Source organism: Centropristis striata, chromosome 11 (genome assembly GCF_030273125.1).
Source record: "Centropristis striata isolate RG_2023a ecotype Rhode Island chromosome 11, C.striata_1.0, whole genome shotgun sequence".
Lineage (NCBI taxonomy): Eukaryota > Metazoa > Chordata > Actinopteri > Perciformes > Serranidae > Centropristis > Centropristis striata.
Window position 1 is genome coordinate 3,299,873 of NC_081527.1, and position 22,200 is coordinate 3,322,072.

The window sequence follows — 22,200 nt, forward strand, 5'->3', positions numbered from 1 at the left end:
ATTATTATGTTATCCCATCATACATTTCTCATCATAAAGAATATGTCTAATTTTATTAATCTTATCAATGAAATGTCAGAAAATAGTGAAACATCTCTGTTATAAATCCCCACAGCACAAACACATGAATTCAAATGTCTTGTTTTAATAAACCAACATGTTTAAATATATTGATGAGATCCAAAACACACCCTGTCCTCCACTCTCTGTCTCTGCTGCTGCCTTCAGGATCCCTGTTCTTATTACAAATGCTCATCAAAAACACTGTCTGTCTATTCACAATAGAATTCACAGGCCAAAACATTTCATAACTATAAAACCTTCCAAAATAAATATCAATATAAAACTAACTTCTGTGATGACTCCAGGGAAGAGTTCTTTAACCCGCAGCTGTTTAAATCAAGACGTGGCCTGGTTTGATGCATCTGAATATGAGAAGTCTGTGCAATCAATTTAAATTAGACCAAGTGGAAATTCTACTATCACAGACTGAGCCAGACATCCTGGTCCTAACAGAAACCTGGCTCAAAGACAACATACATGATTCAGAAGTTTCCCTGCATAACTACAATCTATCCAGAAGAGACAGAGCTGGAAGGAAAGGGGGTGGTGTGGCTGTATACGTCAAATCATGTTTATCTGTTACTGTACTACAGAATGTCAGCATACCTCATTCCTTTGAATTTATGGCTCTTAAATCAACCTATCCAGTAATCATTTCATCCATGTTGTTGGTGCATACAGACCACCCTCAGCCATCCCCAGTGCAATCAATTCATTAGCCCACCTCATCGCTCAGTACAACAAATCAGAGACGCTGGTCCTGGGTGACTTTCATTTAAACTGCTTGACATCTGACTCAGATCATTTAAAAGACATATGTGATCATCTAAATCTGACACAGTTGATTAAAGAGCCAACCAGACCTAACCTGAAGAACCCCAAAAACTCCTCACTGATAGATTTCATTCTGTCTAACAGCAGAAACACAATCACTGTTTCTGCTGTTTTTGCCCTTGGCATCAGTGACCACTGCCCTGTAGCCTGTGTCAGAAATGGAAAAATGGAAAAATCATGCTCCAAAATTATACTCAAAAGAAACTTCAAACACTTCAACGAGGAGGCTTTTCTCAGTCACCTTGTTGCAAGTAACATTCACCACACGCATAAAATACCAAATATAGATTCAGCTCTGGATTATTTTACAAATTCCTTTCTGTCACTGATCAATAAACACGCACCATGTAAGAAACATAGAGTTAAAAATAGAACAAGCCCCTGGTTCACCACTGAACTAGCACTGATGTTCAAAGCAAGAGACAAAGCGTGGGCCACAGCAAGGCTCAGTGATGAGGCAGCTCACTGGCTCACATTCAGAAAACTAAGGAACAAATGCACTTCCGCCTTAAGAAAAGCTAAAGCTAATTATCACATTGACTTCATCTCCAGCTCTTTTACAAACCCATCAACATTTTGGAGAGCAGTTAATATAGAGAAAAACAAATCATGTGCATCTATTCCTCCTTCTATCACATCAGATAACTGTATAATAGATAAACCAGCTGACATCTGTGATGCTTTCAATGCACATTTTGTTGCTGCTGGAAACCATTTTGATATATTATATCCTGGTCTTACTGGTCAGCTGCTGCCTCATGTGTCTCCAAACCACCACTGTTCAAACCACACCTCCCTGTTTACACTGCAACCTTTTACGTCTCATGCTGTTATCAAAGCACTTCAGGGTTTAGACTGCAAGAAATCAACAGGTGAGGATCAAATAGATCCTTATTTTTTAAAGCTTGCTGCTCCTCATATAGCAGACCAAATGACATACCTGTTTAATCTGTCCATTTCTTCTGCTGTTATCCCTCAGGTATGGAAATCAGCACATGTTGTCCCACTACATAAGAGTGGTGATAAATCAAACCTCAACAACTATCCACCAGTTTCCAAACTGCCCTGTCTCACTAAGGTTCTAGAATCTCTGGTCAACAATCAGCTCCAAACATTCCTCTCACTAAATGATGTGCTGAGTCCCCTACAATCTGGTTTCACATCAAAACATAGTACACTTACTGCTATTACATCTGGTACAAACAATATTATATGTGCCATGGACAAAGGAAATGATTGTGCCGCCCTCTTTGTAGATTTATTAAAAGCATTTGATACTGTTGACCATGCTCTGCTAGTACAGCGTGAAGAAATCACAACACAAGAGATTTCTGAATGGAGTCTGGTTTGTGATCTTGTGCTGATGTTTAATGTTAAAACAGTCGACAAATTCAAATTAAGCATGAGACAACCTCTATTCCTTTATGTAACTTTTATTAAGAAACTTTTCTCCATCAAATAAATATAATAAATCTGGAATATGTTGTAATAATAATAATGTAGTGGACTCAAAAACCTTAATTTGTCCAGTTTACACATTTCAGTTACATTCAAAACTGTGTGTGTGTGTGTGTGAAATCATCATCATCATCATCATCATGTGGGTACCTGCACTTCCTGTGACTCACCACAGGGTGGCGCTCTCTGTCTGTGATAAAGTTCAGTTTGTATCACACAGCCATGTTGTTAGAGCTTATTTATGGCTGTGACTCCTTTCTAACACCGTAAAGAGACATGTGATGTCACACATGTGATGCAATATGTTTTCACGTTGAAAATGATCCAACTGTTCAGAATTATACCCTACGTAATAGAAGAAAAATCTGAGAAAATAATATGAAATGTATCATGACTGTTCCCTCAACGTCTTAAAGGAACAGACTGACATTTGTCTCACAGTGTTATTCCATTTAAAGGGAAACTGACAAAGAATGTTCACAAAGTATTTCATCATAAAATAAGCTGCTGTTTGACTTATTTTCATTTAATTGATCAAATTATTTAAATAAACTCAAACAACAGAATACAATAAAATAGTAAATAGATAAAATAGGTGAATAACAAAATGGATACTAGTAATGAAAATGAATGAATAAATTGATAATAATAATTACAAAAAATAGTAATAGTAATTATACAAAATAACAACAGTAATAATAAAAATAAAAATAATTATAATAACAATAATTATCATTACCATTATAAAACCTGATTAAAAACAAGCCAAATATAAAAGAAATGAAATACATTTAAAGGGGAAACTGGCAAAAAAAATTCACAAAGTATTTAATCATAAAATAAACTGCTATTTGACTTATTTTCATTTTATTGATCAAATTATATAGATGAGCTCAAACAATGGAATGTAATAAATAGTTAAATAGATTGATATTTTGATCGACAAATTGATATTAATGATGAAAATAAAAAAATAGAAAAATAGTAATTTAAAAAATATAAATAATGATTATAAATAACAACAATAAAAATGATAAAAAATAATCCAAATTATAATAACAATTATATTATTATTATTGTCATCATTATTATTTTTATTATAAATAAAATCTATTTATAAACTATACGAAAAAAATGGCAAATATAAAATAATTAAAATTAATTAAAAAATGAAATACAGTAAATAATTAGACTGCAAACAAATAAATGGAGCTCTATTAAAAGCCACACTAAAACAATAAAAGACAATAAATAAATGAATAATCAAAAAAATTAGATTATTAAAAGGCCACGAGCAGAAGACCTGAGGGTTCTACAGGGTTCATACGCTAAAAGCAACTCTGAGAAATAAATAGGACATAAAACATGAAGAGCTTTATAAACAATCAAAAGGACTTTAAAATCAATTGTGAAGCAAACAGGCAGCTAATGCAGAGACTTTAAAACAGCTGAAGACTCTGTTTAATATTAGTGTGAAGACACAGGAAAGTGAGGTGCTTTGAAGCAGCCTTATCTCTCCACCACAGGGGCTGATGGGAGGTCTGAGGACCTGTTAGAAACCACGTGGCCCTCGTCTGATCTCGCAGCTCCTCCTTGTTTGGCCTCAGCTGCATCAGAGCGCCACTTCTCCCCAGGTTCACCAGAGGAAACACCGCTGCACAAAATGCTTTTCCTCCCAGCTGCTGCTCTGTGCTGTCTGTGCTCAGGTGAGTGTTTCCAGCCAATCAGGAGCCAACAAACTCCACCTTTAACAAACACTGTCACACTCACCTTCATCTACCTGTCTGTCTCCACACAGCGCTGGCTGCCATGGCAACACAGCTGCTTCAGGAGGATTTAACATGGACCAGGAGAGTTGGTGAAAGCGTCTCCTTCAGCTGTCGAGGCACTGGACAGTGTGATAGACCTTGGGTATGGTGGTACCAGAAGAGAGACACAGAAACATTCACACCGATTCTGTGGATTAACATGTATGATGGTAGAATATATAAAGGTTTCAATCATCCTCAGGAAGATGATTTCTCATCTGTGAATAAACAGAACGGCTGGGAGTTGCAGATCCAGAGCGTTAAACTAAATCATTCAGCCACCTACTACTGCTCCTGTTGGAAGCGTGTTCCCCACAGTGATAAAATATCCCTGCAGCCTGTACAAAAACCTCCAGATGAACAGATGTCAAACAGTGTCTGTGACAGGAAGAGAGCAGTAAACCACAGCCCAGGTTCACATATTTCACCTCCATCTCAGCCAGAGTCACAAACACACTGAACTGAGGGATTTATTTTCTTTACTGCTGTCAGGATTTATTTGATATGATATTTATTCATATTTTTATCAGATATTCCAGCAGGTTTATTGTTGTTCCACACAGTGAGGACAAACTAGCAACAAAGAGACACAGAGATAAAAGAAGTGAAAGAGAAAAGAGTCAAATGAATATTACAAATAAACTGAGTAAAAAACATAAAGAAGTCTTGTTTGAAAAGCAGTTTGTCATTAAAAACATGATGAAACAAAAACAAGCTTCAGCATTTTTTTTTTTTTTTTTTTAAGATTATTTTTTTGGCATTTTTACATGCTTTATTGAAAGTGAGAGACAGATAGAAAGGGGGTGACAGAGGGGAGGACATGCGGCAAAGGGAGCTCAGGCCGGATTCGAACCCGGCTCCACCGCAGAGAGGACTGTAGCCTCCACACATGGGGCGCCCGCGTAAACCACCACGCTACGGACCACCCAAGCTTCAGCATTTTGATAAAGATTAAAATCCTCTGCTTTGACCTGCTGCAGGAATAAAGTCCGTTCCTCCTCACAATGCTGACCTGCTTCCTGTGGCTCCTTCACAATAAAAGCTTTCTTCCATCACATGTTGGAAGAGATTTGAGCAGATCATTTCACTTCAGTAAATGATACAAGTGAATTGTAGGATTTGTGACAGTTCCCCCTCAACAGAGATTTGGTAAATGTATTTGGATTGAATGAAGGTTTTTCTCTGTGAGCAGTGGGACCTTTGGCTCCGTCTTTACATCCAAACAAAACTTTGATCCAGAACAAGAGAACTGTTGGCCTGATTTCTATCACATCTACAGTGGATGTTTATGGTCCCCAGAGGATGAATCCTCATATTTATACAAGTTTTAAGATCTCATTTTATCTGCTAATCAACAGAGAAATGTCTCATGAGCGTATGTGACAGAATATTAATATACAAGATATTTGAAGGTTTGAAAACAAAGAATAATGATATGAATGTCAAAGCCTATATACATACATCCAAACACTGAGATCACTTTTAGATTTCACTTGGCAACAAACCTTTTCAAGCAATAAGGTTCATTCTGGCTTCATATTTTTGACCTTCAGGTCAACAGAAATATTTGAGTGTTTACAATATTTGTCCTAAAGTGTAGTTTGAGTTGTTCACTGTTTGTTTGTGTGAACAGTAACTCTGGTCTCATGTGTTGACCTGATTTAAAAAGTAGGAGGATAATAATATTATAATAATAATAATAATTATTATTATTATTATTATAATAATCATGGGCTCTTCACCCCTAAAACTTGGAGTAAGAAATGTTGTTATTCTAAAATTTTTGTTCGTCTTTGACAAACTTAAATGATGTCCAAAACAAACTCTGTAGTTTGTGGTTTAAATGTAAATGTTAAGGATGAAAATGAAAACACCCCCGCTTAGCAAATGGTATCATCCTCCTCTCAGCCGCTCCCTCTGCACCGCTCCGCTGGCCGACCGGCATCCAGCGACACACGCAGAGTGAGAATCCTTTAGTTGTCGTGTTGGGAATCAACTAAGTAAGTTGCTCCAGCTCTGTCTCATACTTCTTTCCTTTTACCTGGAGTTGTTCAGATTCAGATACAATATCGGAGAGTACTGGAGTCCAGGCACCGTTTTCCAGTTAGTTAGCCCGGTTAGCTTCGTTAGCGCCATTAGCGCAGCTACAGTCAAACTGGAGCGGTCCGTTTATTAAACAAAAGGAGCAGTGAGACAAATTAACTGTGTACCTGTGAAGTGCGTACTTGTGTCTCTGTTGTTAAAGTTTATCGTTACTTTAGAGACATAATTTGACGTCACGCGCGTCTTTTTCTGGTCCGTCGTCATGGAAACATGACTCCCTGTCAGGGCATTTGGACCAGAGTGAAAACAAACGACATAATCACTGTATAATACCAGTATGTGTGAAAACACTCACTGTGGCTTTTTAAATGAATTGTTATTTATTCCTAGTTTATATTTGATATTTTTCAGTTGTGTCTAACTGTCAAAGTAGACAATAAAAAATAGTTAAATGTTTTTCTTTGCTGTATTTATTCATGTTTCACAGAGGATTTAACCTGAACCAGACTTTGCAACAATAATAATCACATTACATTCATGCAGACGTAGTAGTATATACTACACACACACACACACACACACAGTAGGTCTATATATAGGCTATTTTTTTTTTTTTTTTAACTTCTTTTTATTTCCTTTTTTCCAGGTGCAGTCATACATTCACAGATTCAAAGAAACAGCACAGGTGTACATGGGGTAGAGGTAGCCATGGAGTTTGGCATCCCAACAATATCCAGACAGAGTCCGTAATTGAAAGTGGGCAGTGGTCCTCATTAGGCGAGAAAATTAATATACATTGTAAATAAATCAAACAAAAGCAAAACACACACATATAGAACACATCAATCAGATCAAAAGTCATATCAGTTAACAAAATGTGAAATAATTGGGGACCATTTAGTCAGGAATACATCAGTTTTCAAGTGTAACCTTGCAGTTATATTTTCCATATAGTAAACATCCTTAACTTTCTCTCTCCATTGTGCTACTGTGGGGGGCTGCGGTCTCAGCCAGGAGATTGTAATCATCTTCTTAGCAATTAGAAGAAGGATTCTCAGCAATACCCTCTGATTATTGTTATCTAGATCTTCTGGCAATATTCCTAACACAAAACAGGATGGTTCTAAGGGAAGATCTACATTTAAACACTTTTTAATTTCATTTTGTATGTTAAGCCAATATCTTAACAATTTTGGGCAATCCCAAAATATATGTGTGTGGTCTCCCACCACACCACAGCCCCTCCAGCACTGATTTTAGGTGTCCACAAATTTTGATGTGACAAGAGGAGTCCTGAAAAACCTCATCTTAATTTTCCATTCAAATTCCTTCCAGATGGGGCTATTTGTATTTTTGTGGCCCTCTCTGCATGACAATTCCCAGTTATCATCTGGAATAATGGTGTTCATTTCCAGTTCCCATTTTTCTTTAATGTCTAAACTATTATCTGTTAATTCTTCTTGTAGTATCTTTTATAAGTGTGATATAATTTTCTTCTTAATAGTCCCTTTAATTATTAAAATAAAGAAGTGTTCTATGTTAGAGGGTAAAGTACATAGTTTGTCCCATTCTTTGTGTTTCTGTAAGTAGTGTCTCAGTTGGAGATATTTTAAAAAATCTTGGGCTGGAAGGTTATATTTATGTCTGAGCTGCTCATAGGACATCAGGACTCCTCCGTCAAATAATTGGTCTAACATAACTAAGCCATTCCGCTCCCATTTCTTGAACCCTGTTCCTAATTTGGATGGAAGAAAGTCTGTATTATGTGCAATCTTCATTGCTCTGGATATTGATGCCGGTAGTCTTAATTTCTTTCTCACATTGGGCCATATTCTTAAAGTGGTTTTCACACACTGATTATTAATTTTATTTATTTTCCAAGTGTCATGACTCATAAATGGGATTGTGTCTAGGGGAAAGTTTAGGCAGTCACTTTGCTCCATCTTAACCCATATAGTATCATTGTCTTGAGAGATCCATGCAACCAATATATAGGCTATTTATAACACAAAGGTATGAGATGTGTGAAAGATAACTCCTACACTGTAAAACCCGACAAGTTCATATAACTCAAAAAAATTGGTGAAACTGATTACATCGAAATTTTCTAGTTTCACTTACTCAACTTTGTGTGTTATATTGACATTTTAAATTAAGTAGCTTTAACTAAATTATTTGAAGTGGCACTAACTCAATTTTTTAAGTTACACAAACATTCTTGTTTAAGTACTTTTTACTTGGTATTTTGTTTTCACAGTAAGAATAGAATTAAGTATGGCTTCCTTAAATCTTTTTATTACCTTTAACATAAAAAATGTAAGTTGTCCGTAAGAAATTATTCACTTAATATGTACTTAACTGTTTTAAGTTAAATTAACAATGCACAAAAACTCCTATATAATTAAAAACATTACTTGATTTAAAAGCAAAACTGCAAGTTAGTTTACCTTGAAACATTTTATGTAATCAGTTTCAAAAAATGTTTTAAGTAGCTTTAACTAAAAAGCCCCAAATACATATGTTTTGAATAGAAAAAAATATCTAACATTTGAAATGCCAGACCAAATTTATTGAGTAACCACAATTAAACAGTGTCGCAAATGGAGGAATACATTCCAAAAATAGTACAAGGGCCTTGCAAGAAGACTTGAGGACTCCTAATCACTTTGTTACATAAGGACTTATCAAAAACAGCTGCCAAACGGTAGCATTAAAAATGCAAGCATTATTTAAAACACAGTCCAGAACCTCAAAACAATGTTTGTCCTATGACCTGTTTTTTTATGTGTTTTATATGGAAAAAAAAACCTTTTTATTTTCCATGCTCAACTCTTAATATTTTGCTGAACCCTAATTACTTCAATACTTTAAACACTTCCATAAACGTTATCCAACTTTGGCATCCAAAATGTATCCATTACATCTTCCAAAACTTAAAAAACTGCCTTTAAAAAAAACCAAAAAACAATCACTTTGTGACAATATGAATGAAATCCTCTGTCACACATTACACATTATTCAGACACTTTTAGACATTTCCATAAAACTTTGTGTACAAATGTTACAACCTAAATGTACATAGTACATTCAATAACACAACTAAAACCGGGCCTGAGCAATGTTGTGAACTTTGTTTACATATTAGGATCCCTCCACAATCAGCAAGTCATTTTTAAGGGTCAGCACCCGAGGCCTCAACTTCCCATCATCCAGGCCCATAAGTACTTTCTGGATGAAGTCAAACGTGTTTGACATGCCGTTTGGGTAACTTAGATGCAAGGCATAAAAAAGTGCAAAAAGTGTGACAAATGCCTCAGCCATTTTGGAAAATTCCATAACTATGTTACCCTCAAGTACAATTGCAGTCTTCTCTGGGCAGAAGAATGTTGCATCTGTTGAATCTGCACTGATCAACAGGATCCCTACTGGTAGATCTTCAGTGATTGGTTCATCAGACTTCGCCATCTGAAGACAACAACAGAGAACTGTTATGTGAGATAACCTGAGCTATCTCCCAAAGCTGTTTGCAGGCAATTCATCAGTAATGAAGACAGAAAACAGTCAGATAGAACCATCCAAAACAATAATCACAATACATAAATGCAAATGGTTTCTCAGGTCAGTCGCAGGTCACAGTCAATATAAAATGTGGAACAGATTTATATAAAATTATTTATGTAAAATGTAGAACAGAATGTTTTGTCTCCCAGCCTGAAATTTGTTCATTTTACCATGTTATAAACAAAAAATTTGATCTTCAATTGACTAAATATTTTCCATTGTCATTGTTGCAAGAAAAAAATAGTAATAAATAGAGATTCAATTTTTTTTTAAAATGGAATGAAAAATTCAGACTTACACATTTATTTTTATTTTTTAAGCTAAAGAGCTGCATTTCAAAGGCATCCAAAGGAATAAATCATGCTCAGCACTTGAAATTAATTAAATATAGTTGGAATTTACTCAGCACTTCGCACAATGTTAAAGATGCTATATGTTGTATATGCCTTTTTTTTATGATTTGCATACATTGTATACCTTACATTATCTATACTACTTATGGAATTACTTATTGCCTGCAACAAGAACCTGAATGCAATCTGGTCAGCAGAAGAGAAGAAACATTTGCTGAAAAAATTCTCACAGACAAGGTCCATATCTAGTGATATAGGTTGAAACATAAGCAAATATATGTATTTTTTTATTTCATTTTTTCATTCTTTTTTTTCTTCCTGCATTGCAGCAACTTAAACAATGTAACAAAATAAAAATAAATACCAGTAATTGTATTGTATTGTTGCAGAGCAAATGCTTAATTGTACTTACATCCCAAAACTTCAGAAATGTCGAGTCATCTTCATGAAGATAAGCTGGGAGGGCACGAAGGACAGCAGCCCGTTTGATGTGAACATCAACTTGTTCCTTGCGTGTAAGAACAAAACAGAATAACAGTAACTAAACAGATATGAATTATTATATATCTACACAAACACATACACCGACATAGTACAACTTTTAAGCACCAACAATCTTAAGCAATTGACCTGGTGGTCATAAGCATCAAAGAGCTGACCCAGAGTGTCAGCTACTTTCCCTGTGCGTGCAGCTCTCTTTCTGAACAAGCTCTGAAGACGGGGGGCATGTCGGTCCAACTCAGCATAGAACTGGTTCTTCAGGTTGATGTTTGCAATCCTGTGAAACTCGGCACAGACCTGTACAAAGTACATGAATGTTTAAGTCAGATTGTAATGTATATGTGGCCCTGTAAGGAGATATAAACAGCAACAAAGCATTCCTGAATACTGCCCAGTACTGCCAAACATTGACCTTGAACTGTTTCAAGTTTGGGGGAAAACATCCATACCACTACACTACCAAATCACACTCAATGGTATTCACTGCAAACCTGAATGGATATTTTCAGCTTATCACTGACAAAGTCAGTCTGAAGAATGAAATTGAATACATGTGCCTAGATAGATTTACTTAAAAAAATATTGTTTACCTGTGACTCTATTTTAAGAGCAGGCCAGCGTTCCAGGATCTCTCCAACAGGTAGGTCATCATTTATGACCTCTTTGCGCCGTAGGCCAAGCCATGGTAAAATTAAACAATATTCTCATCAATTGAAAACAATATTCTCATCAATTGAAAACACTTGTGAAACAGGTTTTAGATTAATTTGATTGTGGTGCATTAATTTACATTTCAGCAACTATGCAAAACAAATATCGAAAAAAGCTTAATGTTTGCCAATAACATACCAGGTTGAAGACTCTGTATGTCGGCCTGTTGCTTCAGCCTTCAGAGAAAAAAGAATGACATTTTAAGCAAGATAATACACTTTCAACAAAAGCATTATGTACAATATCTTTGAAGTATTACATTGATTAATGTATTAACCTCACACAGTGTGAAATGTCTTAATCCTTATTAAACTTATTAAAACAGGTTTATGAACATATTTCACTTTACTCAGACTTAAGTTCTTGCTAATCTATAGATATTGTGACAAATGGAAAATGTAAACAGTTCTTATATCTCTAAACCAAGACATAAAAGGGTATTGCTACACTCTCAGGTTAAGAAGAGAGATATTATCTATTTTTATTTATTATTATTTGTTTCCAATAAAATCTTATTTCTGTTTGACAGTCGGAATGACCTTAACCATGCAAAGACTGGGAACACTTGACCGCTGGACTGCGGTTATTTTTCCACACTGATTACAAGCCAGTTTACGTGCGTTACAAAAAAACAGAAATGGTCCGGTAAAACGTGAAATTGAAACTGATGTGACCTTAACTTTAAAGTTAAACCCTCCATACAAAACATTAACATTCAGTAACCGTTAAGCCGAGACATGCCCGGACATGCATGCCGATGAAACATGCAGTTCCAGTCGACATTGTGTGGTAAAATCAACTTTATGAAATTTACCAGACAACTTTCTACACAAGACAAAATTTCCACTTTGACATAAAAATCCCACAAGTCCACTTTCTAATCCCTCTTTACATGTAAATTAGCTAACAGTTAAGTGAGGCATTTACAAATTAAGCTAGCCAAATCACATTTAACGGACAGATACAAATAACTGCAGACAGCCCGAATGCACACCGTTAAAATATGGCGCTTAAACAACTCTTAACTTACCAAATTAGTGCTCCCAAAGCGAATATGGAAATAACGGAGGTCAGGGCGGTGAGGGCGGTCAGCACGGCGTTCACTGTTAGCGACTCCTGCTGAGAAAGTTGCTTCGTTCTCGGCTTTTCTTGACAACGCGAGTAGCGGTAATGGCGGACTTTCCGACAGGCTTGGAGAAGAAGGACGCGCGCACGTGACGTGACGTCATCAAGTTTACTGTCAAACTATTTGAGTACAGTGACTAAAATAAATGAAAGCGGTCGAGTACTGTTAACTTAAAATTAAAAATTTGTACTAATGACTCAGAAAATATGTGATGTATTAACTTTTTTAATTTTTTGAGTTAGCACAGATTATTTAATTTAACAAGCTTTTCCTGTCCGGTCTCTCTCTCTCTGTGTGTGTGTGTGTGTGTGTGTGTGTGTGTGTGGTCTGCCAGTGACCAATGGACATACGACAGTTCTTTAAAAGAAAAAAGACAGATTCAGGTGAGACAATAAAGTTCAATCTAATCTAATCTAAAAAAAAAAGTCTGTTGTGCTTTTACAGTCAGGAGAGTCAGTGTGGATGTTAAAGTCTCCTAGGAGGAGGACAGATGGGGAGACTGAAGACAGTTGTGTGAAGAATTCTAAAAATCTGACAGAAAGGTTGGGTTGGGTTTGGGTGGACGGCAGATAATAGCAATGATGAGGTTTTGGAGCGGGGAGTTTAAATGCCAGATGTTCAAAAGATGGTGCAGCAATGATGGAGAGTGGCCGAGGGTTGAGGTCTTGGTGGTGTTTTCCTCCTCCTCGGCCCTTAGAGCGAGGGATGTCCATGTATGAATATCCAGCAGGGAAGGTTTGGTTTAGTGTGAAATATTCCATGGGTTTTTGCCAGGTTTCAGTCAGACAGAGGAAGTCTAGTTGTTTGTCAGTGATGAATTCATTTAAGATGAGGCTTTTACTTTATGTTTACCATTAGAAAAAATTACATATACTCTAAAAGATAAACAAGAAATATTTCAGAAAATATGGGGGTGCTACATCCAGTATATTAAGAACAAAGATTTATCTGATGTACTGTGTGAAACAGGGACAGCATAATTTTTCCCTGTACAGGACCACAATCATATGCTGCATCCTGAAGATTGCTTTATATCATCTGTAAGAACTCTCATGGACTCAAGTGCTCTTATTGAATGTCCCCAATGTTTGTATAGCGTTTGAATATGTTTTTCTATGTACTTTGTATATCTATGTAAAAACTCTAATAAATATATTGTTGGAAAAAAAAAGATGAGGCTTTTATTGTTGAGGGATCTTGTGTTGAACAGGGCTTTTTTCAGAGGCTTTTGTTTTGAAGTTTGCATGGAGGAAGTGGGTACTGGGTGAAGGTTGAAGGCATTCACGTGGTGGTTCTCCTGATGACGTGGTGAGTTGTTGTGGTGACAGAATGAGGAAGTGCAGCAGCTGTAGTCGGTCCAGAGAGATGGGACGGGAGCCTCTATGGGTGTAGTGACGGCGTCGTAGAAGTCCAAAGTGTTTTATTGCGGTGATAAGTTGGTAACTCTGGTCTCATGTGTTGACCTGATTTAAAAAGTAGGAGGATCACAACTCTTTCTCCTTCAAATCAAAACAAGACTACAGAGCAACACACACTGGCTGTGTGGCCCAAAGTCCTGTCATTGGACGCACACACGTCATAAATCAAAGTAATGGACAATTTAAAGACGTGAGCTGATGATGGTGTTTGATAAAAACTGACCAAAGTCAGTAGGGTTCATCCTCTGAGGAACATGAACGTCTGAACCAACGATCCACGGAGACACTCTGCTAATGTGTCTAAAAAGGACATAAAAGAACAGACAGTCATGTTAATATGAACATTAGAGAAACACATCATGATGCTGAAATATGATACTGCTTCAAAATGTGGACTGGTTCACCTCAGCTGACACATTCAGCAGCAGACAGGTTTTTGTATCAGTCTTTTTCACTGTGCGAGGCAGAGTGTACTACGGGATCTTTGGCTCTGGAACTAAACTGTTTGTAGGTAAGAATAAACTTTCTTTTTTCTTCAGTTGTTTTATTGAAAATGTGTTTTAATGACTTTCTGCTGCTTGTGACTTTTTTCATCATTAGTAGAGAATTCTTGCAGCCATGCAGCTATTGTTACATAAAAAAGCTTCATAATTCCTGAAAAGATGTTTAAATCTCACGGCACAACTCAAGTTATTCTTTATTTCTGCAGGAGATGAAACTGATTCATATAGAAAAAGTTTGATGTTGGAAATGTTACAAATATACAGTATTTGATCCTCTCAGTAATTCAGCAGCGCCTCTTGTTTTTATTAAACAACACACTATAACTATCACTACAATTGTGTTTTATATGATGATAAACATGTCCTAAAGAAATATTTATCATACTGAATATGAAATGTCAATTAAATAGAACATATGGAGACTAATGAGTCATTTCTATATGTGATACAGGATGATATCTAAAGGCACACACTTTTCTGTTTGTGTCAAAAAAAAAAAAAATTATATATAAAAACCTATAAAACCTTTAGGGACGTATAGATCAATAGTATGTGTTGTTTTACTTTTTATATAGTATTATTCATTAATAGTGTGATGTGTTTATTTAGCATAAAGAGTAAAGTATACAGCGGAAAATGTGTAAATAATCTAACACAAATTTAGTTGCTATATAATATTATATGAGCTCATGTTAAATTCTGTCATATGTTATTTATATGGTCATTTAATTTTTGATTAACTCAGGGTCCTTTTTTCATGTTCAATAGTGTTTTTATTCAATTTGGAAGATGCAGAAATTTAATTTTATTTGGGTATCAAAGTTTCCATTTTATAGTATAAAGTGCAATTAATAAGAAATCTGATTACATATTTTTGTAATCCAGTGGATCAAGTTACTATAATGACAAAAACTGCCGTGAAATTTCTTTTCAGCAGCTGAATCCATTTCAGAGTAATCTGCCCCAACCTGCTGATATTATATTATATTATATTATATTATATTTCATTATATTATATTATATTATGTTTCATTATAATATATTTTATCATACTATATTGCATTATATTATATTATATTATATTTCATTGTATTATATTTTATTATAACATATAAAATATTATATTACATCAAAATATATTACGTTATCTTAATAATATTTTATTTAATTTTAGATTATATTGTATTAATTGGCAGTTTTTATTCACATATGACAGAATCAAACATTGTTGCAGGAAGTTAAAATTGCAAGAAAACAGTTTGTGCCAAATATAATAAAATATATAACAGATAGAAATGGTAAGAATTCACAGTTTAAAAATACAAAATTATTGAGGTCATTAAAATGACAATTGCATTTAATTGAATGTGTAAGTTATAATCATGTGTAGAAAATGATGAAGAAAAACTGTTTTACACTTTCACAATATAATATTTGACTTCATCCTAAATGATCAAGACCGTCTTTTTATTATATCTTATTATATTATATTATATTATATTATGTTATATTATATTATATTATATTATATTATATCATATTATATTATATTGTTTTATATAACATTATGTTTTATTATGTTATTATAATATGTTTTTTTATATTAAAATATATTTTAAAACTGACAGTGACAAATTTGGACATTTTCTAAGTTGAAAATGAAACAGAATGAGATAATTTTCAGATCCTTTCTGAAATATATTCAATTAAAAACTGGACAAAGAAAAATATATTTAATGTTCAAATGGATATACGGACAAAGTGATTTTGGAATTTGATGTAAATGTTTTAATTATGTTTTACACATCATGCAAACTTTATATTAAATTATATTATTATGATATTATAATATATTATATTATTAGGAGATTATAATCAGGGTTCTAAATTAACTTTTTTGATCACCAGCCAATGTGGCTGGTAACTTTCTAAAGTTACCAGCCAATCAGAATTTCCACTAGCCAAAATTATTTCCCGATGAAAATAACAGATTATGAGTGCCACTGAATGCATTTCATCAATTTATTATCATTGTTGGCATTAAAAATGCACAGAAAGTACAATGTACAGAAAGTACAATACATAAAACAATATACATAGTTCAAACATTTCCTTTCTTATTCATTCAATTTCCGAATTTCGTCTATCTATCTTCATCGTTCTTCTGAATTAAATGTCTGCAGAGCTCTCTGAACTTTCTCCATCTGATTCCGAGCCACCCTCAGTTCCTTTTGTTCCGTGTTTGCGCACAAACTCAGGCCTGCGTGAGCGCAAACTGTCAGCATGCCAGATGTCAATGGCTTTTGTAGGATCAAAGCCTTTGATGTCGGGTGAGCACAACTGTGTCTTTAGGAGGTCAGAGAGGGTCTCACCTTTCAGGCGTGAGCGCCAGTCACTTTTTACCTGCTTCATAACACTGAAGCCTCTTTCACAGTCAGCTGTGGTTGCAGGAATGGTGAGGAGAGCATCAATTAGATCCAGCATGTCAGGACACCGATGGCGAAGCATTCTGTTGACAGTAGGCCAGGTCTTCTCGAAGGTTTCTGTAGCAGGGTCAGACAGCGTTATGCACTTCCAAACAATTATTTTCAAATGCAACTTTAGTTATTAAAAGATGGCATCAAATTTGGATTGTGCCTTTAACCAATGGCATTTGCTCTGACTCCTGATAAACAAAATAAAACTGTCTCACAATATTGGATATTTCTATGGAGCTTTTCAAACACTTGCTAAAAATGCTACTGTTATGGTATGAGATTTTTTTCTCAAGAGGAACAAGCATCATTCTCCAAGTACCTTGACTGAATCCTGCTGTGTATAGTTCAGTCTTGAGAACTGTCCATTGATCAGGGATCAACTCCACATCCACTCCAGCAGACAGCAGAAGAGGTCGGAAGTGACTGATGAGTTTGTTTACCTCTTCATCACCAAAATCTGAGAACACATATATGATACAGAGTTAAGCAGTTGTCTTAAGACATAAAATGTGTAGATATTTGTCCATTACATTTGAATTGCTAACCTGAACTCGTGTCTGCCTCTGGCCAGCACTGGAAACTGGTCAGTCGCATAGCCTGCAGGACACCACTGTTCACAGCACTAAATCTAGCAGTGATGCACCGGCACAGAGAATCGATTAGTTCATTCTTTGCCTTGTCATGGTGGTCGGCATCAGCAGGCTTCAGGAGGACTCCCTCATAGGTGTCTGTGTCCAGCACTGTTCTCAACTTAGGCCCAGGTCTACAGTTGTGCAGAGATAGATGGATGGGTATTCATTAATTAATTAATTAATTTATTATACTGTGGTGAAAACACACCAACACAACCTAAAATCAAACTATAAATTGTAGGATATATGATACATACCTTGACTTGTACTTTTCTATGAAAGCCTGAGTGGAGGACAGGCAGCTCTGAGCTTCAGCCAGGGTTGACACTGACCTCTGCAGTGACTTGGAGAGGTTGCTCAGTTGATAGATAGTGTCATGGAGAAGGCAGCAATACCTGAGCACTCCACCATCCTTGGCTATGTTGAGGAAGCCTTTGGCTTTTGCCCTCAGAACAGCATTGATGTTCGGGGCCTCCTGGGACTGCAAACAAAACAACTGCATTATATCACAGATTGCATTTAAAACTGATGAGAAAAAAGAAAGCTAACATTAAATTATCCATCTACACTGCTGGTTTTACTAGGCTATAAATTAACATACCTTGTCCTCTAAGTGGCGTACAATGCCAGCATATCCCCTGAGAAAATGGTCAAGTGCTTTGAAAAGATGTGGTAGCCACCGGGTTCCACCTACTCTGGTTGGCATCAAAGCCTTCATGTGGAGCTCCCTGTAGTGTAGCTTTAGGCTGGCCCTGTTTACTCCACTCTTATGATATAAGGTGTAGAGTCCACTCAACAGGTCCTCAACCTTCCTGACCATCACATTTTTCTTTATTCCATCTGAAAAGGCGAGCTCAAGCTTATGGGCCATGCAGTGGATCCCGAGCACACTTGGTCTGTCTGCACGCAGTTTTGTGACTACACCATTGTTTACTCCTGTCATGACAGATGCTCCATCTGTGGTGAGGGCCACCAGCTTGTTCTTCCAGTCAGTGCTGACTTCACTATCCATTATACTGCACACAGCTTCAGCTATGTTTGTAGCATCTGGCTTTGAAACAGCTTTTACCCCGACAAAATCAACTTTTACTTTTCCCTCACTGGCACTCCTGACGTAGACCATTTCTTCCTCCATCACTGCACTGTCCAGGGATCCATCTGACATGACCGAGATGAACTTGCCGTCTGATAATCTTGCCCTCATCTTTCTTCTCTCATCCTCTGCTATGTAGTGTATGAACTCTTTTGCCTGGTAGTCATTTGTGTATGTCTCTCCTATCTTCAAGCCCTTCTTCCGGTCCACCCTGAAATTAATTATCATGTTCATTTAGCTACTCTTAACACCTACAACACAGTATACTTCAGTGAGATTTTTTATTTTTGAAACCCCGAACGTCACTCTGTATTGGATTAAATGCACTGATTCTGAAACACGTAAATAGTAACTTTAATTTACTTACTCACACATCCATGCGAAGTCGGTGAAAGGCCTGCCCTTTTTTCCAATGGCGTGAGCATTTCGAAAAAGTAGCTGCATCTTCTCCAACTCTACCGTCTTCAGGAGCGCGAGGCTTCTCCCAGCAAGGCTCTCTTCAATACGACCGGTCTTCGCGGTTTTAATCCTGAGGCTCTCCTGATGACTTCGGGCACTCTCGTGGTCCTTTACTGCTTCCACTTTAAAATTATTTGTTCCCACCACGAAATTGTTCGTTCTGTTTTTTTCTTTCGCGTAGATGCGGCAATCCTTACAAAACATGACGACATTTTCGTGATCGAACACAAGCCATTCACGACCCGTCAGCCATTTGGCGTTAAACTTTCTTTTCTTCGTTTCGCACGCTCTGTCGACATTCTCATCCCCTGCCTTCTTTCTCTTCTCGCCCCCAGATATCTGTCCCAACCACCGCTTCATTTAGTTTAACTTTTTCACTTGCTCCCGCTATCTCCCTCTTCTTTTTTGGACTGCTGTAGCGTCAAATAGCGTCAAGCCAGTGGGTGTCTGAAACGTCATCACGTAGCATCACGGCAGTGTTCATGGGAAATGTAGTAAATAGGCCTACTGCCACAAATGACCAAAAGCGGAGAGCGGCTCTGACCGACATGATTGCCTCATGCATCACCGGCCAAACTGGCTAGTAAGTTTTTATTAACACCCGCCAAAATTATTTTTAACCCGCATTTGGCGGGTTGGCGGGTGTTAATTTAGAACCCTGATTATAATATCATATTTACTTTATTTATTTTACTAAGTGGACGTTTTTATTCACGTTTCACAAAATCAAACATTTTTGCAGGAAGTTAAAATTGCAATGAAAAAAGTCAGGAAATGATTCATGTCTTGATTTGTTCCTATATGAATTGTAAAAGGTTTATTGTGGTAAATATATGGTTAATATCCCAGACGAGCCCCCATTAAGTCATAACCCGACTCCTGGGCCATGACAAAAACAGGAATGGACACAAAGAATGATGATAGATTAAAGGAGATTTATTGTGATAAAGTCAAGAAATCAGTCCAAATGTGGAGTGTGTCAGTCAGTAACATCAGTAATGTCAATGTGAGTGAATGAACACAGAGTTAAAGCAAAGCCGCCATCCTGTGGCTCCTTCAAGGACACTAACAAAAAGCAGTAACTGGGAGCCTCGCCTCTCAATAACTAGACACTGGACTGGAGCGTCAACATTCAATATATTGTGTTCCCTAACATGAAAATAATATTTGACATGAAGGTAAATATGTGCTTTATTTAAAATGTGTCATATATAAAAAGACATTTCCATTGTATGAAGGTACAAGTCATCATCATATGAAATGAATTTCTATAGGTAAGAAAAATGAATGATAAATAATAAAATAAATAAATGAAAGATGTGATCTTGTGTCCCCATATAATCCATGCTGACATTAGATGCTGAGTGTGTTTCATATGAAGGTGAATACAGTATATGTAGTGAACTTTGTGCTGTATTGATGAGTAGTTTAGTGATCAGAGTCCATGTAGTTTCCAGGATCACACTGAATGCAGTGCAGTGCTGTAAGCTGCTGTTGACTGTGTCAATGTGTGTCTGTGCTGCTTGTTGCTGCTGTCAAACTTCAGGTGAGCAGGTAGTGAAGCCCGTGGTGAGCGTGTACCCAGCAGCACCCAGAGCCCACCTGGAGGGGAAGAGCTCCCTGCTGTGTCTGGCCTCAGCCATGTTTCCTCCTCTGGTCCGCTTCTCCTGGAAAAGACGAAAGGAGAACGGTCCTCTGGAGGAGCTGCCCCCTGCTGAGGGAGAGCAGCTGGAGCTCAGAGAGTCGGGATGCACCGCCGGCATCTTGCTGCTCCCTCAGCAAGAGAGCAGCGCGTATAAATACCGCTGCTACGTCCAGCACGAGGGGGGCCAAGTGGAGGCCCCAACAGAACAAGGTAATGAAGGCTCACTGACTGTGTTCAGCAGTGATTCAGCTTCATGTGGAGACGCTGTCAAAGAGAGCAGAGGAGCAGAGGACTGACATTTCTCACTGCAACTCCAAACATTTCAGTCCTTTTCTGTTTCAGAGGTTCCAGCTCCAGCAGCCTCCTGTCCTCCAGAGAGAGAGCCAGCAGACCTGCTAGCTCTGCAGCAAGCTGACTGTAAGATCACCTGCTGCCTCTCCTTCAATCACAATCTTTCCTTTTTCACTTTGCTTTTCAATACCAACATTTAAAGTCTCTGTCCTGGCTCCGTATAGCTCAAAAGCTGGCTGGGGCCCTGACTTGTTGTCTTCAATAAGGACCTTTGAGCTTTCATTCAAAGTGTAGCCGACCCCTGTCTTCATGTAAAGCTGCTTGTCCCGTCTGGAAAAGTCCAAATTATACTGATGAAAATCTGATGATGTTCTGATGACATTTACACACTGTGTGACTCTGTGTGTGTGTGTGTGTGTGTGTGTGTGTGTGTGTGTGTGTGTGTGTCAGGGTCCTTCCAGTCTCAGTGCAGGGTGAAGCTGCTCTGCCTGCTGTACACAGTGCTGATAGTGAAGAGTCTGGTGTTCTGCTGTGGACTCTCTCTGCTGATGATCCTCAGAAACAAGGGACCGTCCACCAACTGCACACATGCTGACTGACTGTTTTCTGCCTTTTCTCACCATCAAATCTCATCAATTCATCTCATTCATCACGCTGATCAGTATTCACAAATATCAATGATGACGTGTTTTGGTTGTTCTGTTAAAGGAAGATACAGTCATCCTAAAAATATAAATACATATATACACGTATATATCTGCAGTTACTAAGTGTACATTTTGTCTGGTGTTATTTTTATATTTTCGTTTATTTCCACTTTGAGTTGCGACCTGTATAATAATAGAGATTTATTCTCAATCATTAGCTTCTTGTAGACATTTTATTGTTTCGTATTTTCTGTTTCTTTCATTCATTTTAATCAAGTTTGTCAAATTCTTTGAGTGAAACATTCTCAATAAAGTGAAAAATCACAGTCCGTCTGTTTTTTGAAACCTCCTTGTTTTGATGTATTTCAGTTTAACTTCAGAGCAAATAATCAGAAACAGAATCTCTTGGATATATATATTACTGTTCAAATTAGACAGTTAATTATCTAATTATGTCAGAGGTTCGTCGAGACAATAGTTAAGAGTTTATTCTCAAACAAGTCTTTAAAAAATGATTTACTACTGATGTCTGGAAAAAAAACTCAAGAACTTAACTGGAGACGGTCAGAGTTGAAGG

The 22,200-nt window shown here is 36.8% G+C and overlaps 1 pseudogene; it reads left to right on the forward strand.

Moving 5' to 3' along the window:
- The first annotated feature begins 3,719 nt into the window (after positions 1 to 3,719).
- LOC131980941 (immunoglobulin lambda-1 light chain-like) lies at positions 3,720 to 21,898 on the forward strand (annotated as a pseudogene).
- The last annotated feature ends 302 nt before the right edge of the window (positions 21,899 to 22,200 follow it).